At 46.7% G+C, this 7,647-nt stretch overlaps 1 non-coding gene and 1 pseudogene across 1 annotated transcript; both read right to left on the reverse strand.

Annotated features, from left to right (window-relative positions):
* Positions 1-5,080: 5,080 nt before the first annotated feature.
* Positions 5,081-5,208, reverse strand: LOC128568276 (small nucleolar RNA SNORA25). The gene has a single exon (XR_008375090.1). It is a non-coding gene; the product is annotated as a small nucleolar RNA SNORA25 (small nucleolar RNA).
* A 318-nt stretch (positions 5,209-5,526) lies between these two features.
* On the reverse strand, positions 5,527-5,624 carry LOC128568286 (uncharacterized; annotated as a pseudogene).
* Positions 5,625-7,647: the final 2,023 nt, after the last annotated feature.

Consider the following 7,647-nt stretch of genomic DNA (forward strand, 5'->3'; position numbering starts at 1 on the left):
TTTCCCCAAACATGCAGACAGTCCTTCTGCAGTAACAGAAAAGAAAACAGAAGAATGCAGAAGGCAAAAAGAGATGCGACAATATCATCTGAATGCTTCTAGCCAGTCTGCTTCTGGACTGGCTCTCTCAAGTGCAAGGTCGACTCATTTCTTCATTTAACAAACTTATATTGATCTCCTAGTCATAAAGAAGAATAATACGAAAAATAGTAAGGTAGTGTCGCTACCCCTGGGGGAATAACTGCCGTGACAGACATTTGTATATGTGTGTATACACACACACACACACACACACTCACAGTGGGCGATGAAGGAGACACAAGAGCAAGAGGGTGCAACTACCATTTCTGGGCTACCTTCATTGAGTTTGATGAGGCTGCTCCACAAGACTTCACAGAGGTGGTAACCCCCAGAGTCTTGAGACTCCACTGACAGGGGTAATCCTCAGTGAATCTGCCCTTCAAATAAGTGCCTACGTTTCCAAAACTGCTCAGTTGGAAATCCTCTGTGGACTTATTTCTCAGGATAAGCCCTTGTCACACAAGCACACTCTTAAGCTGAAGGCCTTCACTGGGAGGTGGCACAATGCTGGGAGGGAACCACTGGATGCTGACCCCCTGTGCTGTCTCCCCAAGGAATTTCCCATTGTGTCCTGTCATTTCCTCCGGAAGTTTTGACGTTAGAAGGCCACCCTGACCTACCACTTCAGGTTGATCAAATGGCCCAGTTATCTATATAGGATCCCAGATTGTCTTGAACTGAATAAATGAGAATGGGGGGGTTGTCTAGAAAAGAACGTGCCAGAGGGACTCTAGCCACCCACAAGCTGTTAGCTGGAGCCGGTTGCCCACAAAGGATCCCTTTGTTATTCTAGGAGGTGTTGTCACAAGAGCTTGGCCAGGACTCCCAAAACACATCCAGGAACTGTTCTACTGAAAGTGCTGGCAGGGAGCTCTGTCTGGTGGCCTGGAACAGATTCTAATCTTGAGGAGACTGGGAGGGGGAGCAGCTGCCAGGCTACCTGGGAGATGGCTGTCCCATGGGCAGTGACCAAGAAGCATGGCCAGGACTCCACAGTGCTGGGGCAGGACCTTCTTGGGAAAGAGCTTCTGAGCTGCACTTGGCTTCTTCTCTGAAAGGCTCCAAGGGCTCCTATTTCCCTCTTAAACTCTGCTGTTGCAGAAACAATTGCAATTCTTCCCCTGCGATTTGCATAAATCATAGGCTCTCTGGTTTTCTGTCAATCCACATTGACCACAGCAGAGTATCTGTGGTTAGGAAATTGATCTGAATTGCCACCCTCTTCTAGTGGGTGACCATATAAATTATCTTTTAAGCCTGAACACTTTAAAAAGTCAAAAGAGGTGCTATTAATAATTACATTGGGACAACTGGCAGGAACTGGGATCACCCCAGACAAACCCAAGGATTTGGCCTGTCTACTTATTCTCTCAAACAAAAAGGTCAAAACAAAAAGATGATGCCTTGAAGCAGATTGTTGGTGGAGGTGGCCAACAAGCCCTTCCAAATGCTTCTTTAGCTTTCTGTCTTTCACTCCATGTTTTGTAAGAGGATGTTCTGAATTAACAGTGGCCCAGCTTGCCTGTGTGACCTCCATTCAGACTTTGCTGAGGATGTCATAGCCAAGAACATAGTCTACATGTGGCTCACGGTGAAACTGTTCTTTCATTGTTTCTGCCACAAAAGGCCATTAAGCACAGTATAGAGAATACAGGCTTGAACACGTGAAATCTGGCCATGCTGAGTGTGGGCGAGGCCACAGGGCAATAGAAGCTGGCACACTGCTGGCACAAGGGTAAGTTGTACAGCAGAAGGGGACAGCAAAATACCCTCAGTGAGTAACTCCACCCCCAGCGTACACCCTCGTGAAGCTCTCACGCATTTGCAGGACACCGAATGAAAATGTTTGCAGCACATTATCTATAATAGTAAAAAACTGGGAGCGACCTAAAGGCCTGTCAACAGTGTCATGGATTTTAAAAACCAGTAACAATATATGAATTAGAGATAAATCTATTCACACGGACAAATACCAAAAACAATTTTAAGCGAAAAAAGCAAGAGACAGGAGGATATCTTTGCCATGGCGCTGTCTATAAAGGGTCAGAATATGTCATGGGATGCCGTGAACTGCTTATGGATCCTGTGTATGTGGCAAAGGTATATAAACCCGCACGGAAATGAGCAACACCAAATTCAGGACCGCACTGAAGGGGAGAGAGGCGACAAGGATTAGGAGGGAATACAGACAGCTTCATCTCCTTCTGCTACTGTATTTTTAAGCTGGGGGTGGGGATGCGAGACTCACTCTAGGCTTTTGCATGACACATCATGTTCTAATTCCACTCCAGTCCTTGCCTCAGATGGCCTTAGACATACTACTTAACCTCATCCTTCTCCATAACAGGGGCACTCACAGTACCTACCATACAGGGTGCCTGTGAAAATCCTTTCACAGTGTTTTGAAAGGATTTGCTCCATTCCTTACATGTATGTATGACCTTGGTTCCTCCTGCAATAAACCCTGACAGCAGGGCGGCGCCTGTGGCTCAGTGAGTAGGGTGCCAGCCCCATATGCTGAGGGTGGCAGGTTCAAACCCAGCCCCGGCCAAACTGCAACAAAAAAATAGCCGGGCGTTGTGGCGGGTGCCTGTAGTCCCAGCTGCTTGGGAGGCTGAGGCAAGAGAATCGTGTAAGCCCAAGAGTTAGAGGTTGCTGTGAGCCGTGTGACGCCAGGGCACTCTACCCGAGGGCGGTACAGTGAGACTCTGTCTCTACAAAAAAAAAAAAAAAAAACCCTGACAGCAGATGCTTTGGAAATGAAAACTGAACTGAGTGGTTGCCCACGAATGTCCTGGTGGCCTGGGGTGCAGCTGGGCCTGATGTGATGTGGCCATTTACAGAATCCCCCTCCACACCATCCCCTACTTCTCCACTCTGCCATTCTCTAGCTAGGAGCACCATTCAAGATATCTCTCCTTCTCTTTCTTTCTCTCCCTCCCTCCTGTTTCTTCTTCTCATTCACAGGACTGAGTGCCATGGTCACTCAGCTGTCCAGTGGCAGAACGTGGATTCTAATCCAAGTGTCTCAAAGATGAAGCACTTCCTAACTAAGCCAGGGGTCCCCAACCTTAGTCACCTTAGGACTACCCGGGGAACTTTTAAAAAGCACCAAAGCCTGGGCCTTGCCCTCAAAATCTCTGGGTACACATGGCTACCATGTGTGGTATTTTTCAGAGCTCCCGGATGGCAGCAATGCTTAGTCAGGGTTGAGGTCTCCTGCACTCCAGTTCCAGCATGCTCTGCCCTTTGCGACAGACACTCCACCAGTCCAGTTGTCCTTACAGTGCTCTAGCTCTCTCTAGTTTGTGAATTTCTTGACAGCAGAGTTTGCACTTTTCATGTCTATGTTCCCAATATGCAGCACAGTCTCTGGCACACTTTTGGAAGAGTGCTCAGAACTCTGCAAGAAGGAAGAACTAAAGCTGAGAACAGCAAGTTTCAGGGAGGCAGGCAGACTTGTCCTGCCCAAGATTTAAAGTGTTAACCAAAAGAAAGGGCTGCCCGCAGGTGCTGAGCTCCCTGCTGAAAAAAGTATTCAAGAAAAAGCCCAGGAGTGATGCTTCCTACAGGGTGACTGCCCACCTTCAGACTCTATTTGTTGGTCTCTCCAATCATCACTAAAATGGGTGTGTCCTTCTCACATTTCCTACTCCTAGAGTTATAGAATCTTTTTCAGAAAGGCAAAAAGGGAGGAGATCTTCTATGCTGGCCTCCAGCCTACCCCCTGCAGAAACCCTCAGCTCTGTGCTCTCCATACGGGGACTTTACTCCTTACTGGACAGTCAGTCTGGATGGTCTTGATTATTAGAAACTTCCCCCTTCCTTAGGTCAAAATTTATGCTCTGTAACCACAATCATTTGGCCCTGGTCCCACTCTCTTGAGTGGCATCATTCTTTTGCCCCACTCATAGACTCTTGGAGGCCACAGAAAGGAGTTTGGATTTTTTTTTTCAAGTGAAATAGGGGACAAATTAAACATTATTAAACAAAGGGGTGGCAATGTGGTTTGATATATGGTTCCAAAAGAACATTCTGGTCCTGTATGGAATCTGGATTGTTCAGCAGTAAGAGTGGAACCCAGAGAAGGGTTGAGAAGTGACTGGGTACTTGGACAGTCGTGCTGGCAGTGAAGATAGATGGGGATGTGTTTGGGACCTAGAGCCAACAAGATATGCTAATGTATTAGATGTGGACGTGGGAATTTTGGCCTTTATGTGATGTGTCATCTTGTTTTAGGAACAAACTTTTTTTTTTGTTTTTTTGAGAGAGGGCCTTGTTCTTCACCCAGGCTGGTGTGCTGACTCCTTATGCAGTGATCACAGCTCACTGCAGCCTCAAACTCCTGGACTCAAGCACTTTCCACTTCAACCTCCTGAGTAGCTGGAACACTAGGCACATGCCTCCATGCCTGGCTAATGTATTTTATTTTATTTTTTTTTAGAAACAAAATCTTTTTTTTTTTTTCCTTTGCGACAGAGCCTCAAGCTGTTTCCCTGGGTAGAGTACTGTGGCATCACAGCTCACAGCAACCTCCAACTCCTGGGCTTAAGCGATTCTCTTGCCTAGGCCTCCCAAGTAGCTGGGACTACAAGCACCTGCCACAATGCCTGGCTATTTTTTGGTTGTAGTCATCATTGTTGTTTGGCAGGTTGGATTCAAACCCACCAGCTCTGGTGTATGTGGCTGGTGCCTTAGCCACTTGAGCTACAGGCGCTGAGCCATAAAAGCAGAATCTTACTATGTTGCCTAGGCTAGTCCCAAACTCCTTCAGCCTCCCAAAGTGCTGAGATTACAGGCATGAGCCACTGCATCCAGACATTTATTATTAACAAGAAATAGCTAAATTAAAAAATTCACATAAAGACAATGGATAGTTTATTCATAATCACCAAGATTATGATACCTGTCTCTTCCTTTGATTATATTTTCTGGTGGTTGCTGTTTCCTGTTTGTTTCCCATTCCTGACTTGGTGGATTTATCAATTTTTTTTAAGTCTTATACCTCTCCTCAGGAAAACATAGCACTATTTAGTGTTACAGCATCCTGCAGAGAACTTCAATATATAGTCACGGCGTTAAGAGCTCTTGGTTTCACAGCTCCATGAGCCCTCTTTGAAATGACCAATGTTTTTTCTAACATGTACCTACCTTTTTAATGAACAGATCCTCAATCCACAGTTGTCCTATTAGCCCTACATAATAACAAAAGTTTACATCTCCAAAGATGATGGTATAAAACAAGCCTCCCTTAGCTCCACAAAGCACCTAGTTATTAGCTGTCCTGAACAATTAGCTAGAAATATCTCTTCTGTGAGGTGCAAGAGATCCAGGCATGCACTGTTCCTGCTGTAAAATCTATTAGACAATCACAGTTGCTTGCTTTGTATTTCCACTTGGACGCAGGCAATGGAGAGAAAACAATAGTCTAATAAAGGATTAATACAATGTTCCCAGTAGGTTGAGTGCTACCAAAGTAGCAGATAGAAAACCTAGTGGAAGTTTTTTTTATGGTCATGTCCACAGCAATTGGGAAACTATCAGTTTTTTTCTTATCTCCTACTTTATTTCCTTTCTCCATTTCAACAAATTACTTATAAGAGTGCCTGACATACAAACATTCATTCTTTCCTTCCTTTCAGCCCATATGTTGAGGCGTTTCTGCCTTAAAAGAAAAGAGAAGGATGATGAGAAGGAGAGGTCTTGGGACCTCTTCTCAGTCTGACCCCAGCCTCACCCCTACATCCTCAGCTGCTCCCTGTTCCCGGCTCTGCAGAGGTGTAACCAAAAAGACCAAGGCCAAGTGGCTGGCCTTGGCTTCTGAGCCTCACCACTCAAGGACCAGAGGAACCTCACACCTTGAGAGGTTCAGAGAAAACCCACTAGAGGGCACTGCAGCACCGTCCTGAAAAGACCATTCCACCCCTGCATTTTCCAGTTCAATCAGCTAAGTATGACTGACCCGCACTGAGCACCTTTTAGCACCATGCCCTACGCTAGAGGCTGAGATGCAAAGATCTGGCAGGACACAGGTGCTGCCCACTGCCTCACTGGGGGCAGAAGAGCTAGGTTCAGAGCCCGCAGCGGGGTAAGGAGATGGCACTTAGGCAGGGTCAGTTCTGGGGATTTTTTTTTTTTTTTTTGTAGAGACAGAGTCTCACTTTATGGCCCTCGGTAGAGTGCCGTGGCCTCACACAGCTCACAGCAACCTCCAACTCCTGGGCTTAAGCGATTCTCTTGCCTCAGCCTCCCGAGCAGCTGGGACCACAGGCGCCCGCCACAACGCCCGGCTATTTTTTGGTTGCAGTTTGGCCGGGGCCGGGTTTGAACCCATCACCCTCGGTATATGGGGCCGGTGCCCTACCAACTGAGCCACAGGCACCGCCCCAGTTCTGGGGATTTTAAAGGATGCACAAATATGTACAACGCACAACATATAGACATACACCACATAACACACGTTCATACAAACATACAAGCAACTCCCACACTCACGTCACACAAACAACACACATGCACATACGTACACCACATAAACCAATACTCACACCATGTAGCCCAAGCTTTGAGCACAGGAGCCAGCGTGGGCAGACCCTGGGCTGTGGGGAAGGGAGGTTGGAGACTCTGAGGAGAACGTGGAGCTGAGCAGTGGTGAGTTTACAACTTGAGAAAACAACCGCCTGGCCCCCCAGACAATCCACACATCATTACAATCACTGTAAAGAGCCCTGTTAAAATGCACATATGTTAACCACATGTTATCCAAGGGTTATATGAATTCATCCATACCCAGTGACACATTAGCACAGATTTATTGAGGTTGGAGTAGGCGATCTTTGTCAGAGGGTCACAGGGGGGAAGAATGCTGTCCAGCATGTGCGGTGTGCTGGCTGAGTGCGGACACTGCCAGGGGCCTCGTGTGCGGTCTCTCTCAGAGCTTTCAGATATTAGATATTACAGAGATATTAGCCCCATTTTGCAGAGGTGGACATCAGGGCTCAGAGAAGGGAAGTGGCTTGCCCAGGATCACATGGGTGGTGGAGGAACTGGGATTCTAACTCTGCCCTGGAGGGACTCACAGAGATATCTACATTAAAAGACCCAAAACAAGGCAAGAGAATCCAGCAAAGAGCAACTTCATTTTCTTCTTTTTTCTTTCTTTCTCTCTCTCATTAATGTATTCAGTTTGCGTTCACAGGAGCATTACCTGAGAAGGAAGGGGAACCCCCCCGCTCAGGCTGCCCTATCCTAATGTCTCCAAGTGGCTCTGTGTCACCCAGAGATGCAGAGATTTTGGTGTTGAAGGCTCAGCAACCTAGGGCAAGCTCCAAGGGGTTGATTCACAGACCACTGAGATTCTCTAGCAAGGTCATGCCATCTACAGCAGAGAACTGTGTGCCAAAAAAAAAAAGAAAAAGAAAAAAGAAAGAAAGAAGGAAAGAAAAGAAAAGAAAAAAGAAAAAGAAAATTAAAAATTTTCATGGGTCACCAAGTGACCATGCAGCAGAACTGCCGTCCTGAGCTGGTCCCATCAGACACTAAGGTCCAACAGCCCCACAGCCCAGC

Source organism: Nycticebus coucang, chromosome 16 (genome assembly GCF_027406575.1).
Source record: "Nycticebus coucang isolate mNycCou1 chromosome 16, mNycCou1.pri, whole genome shotgun sequence".
NCBI classification, from domain to species: Eukaryota; Metazoa; Chordata; class Mammalia; order Primates; family Lorisidae; genus Nycticebus; species Nycticebus coucang.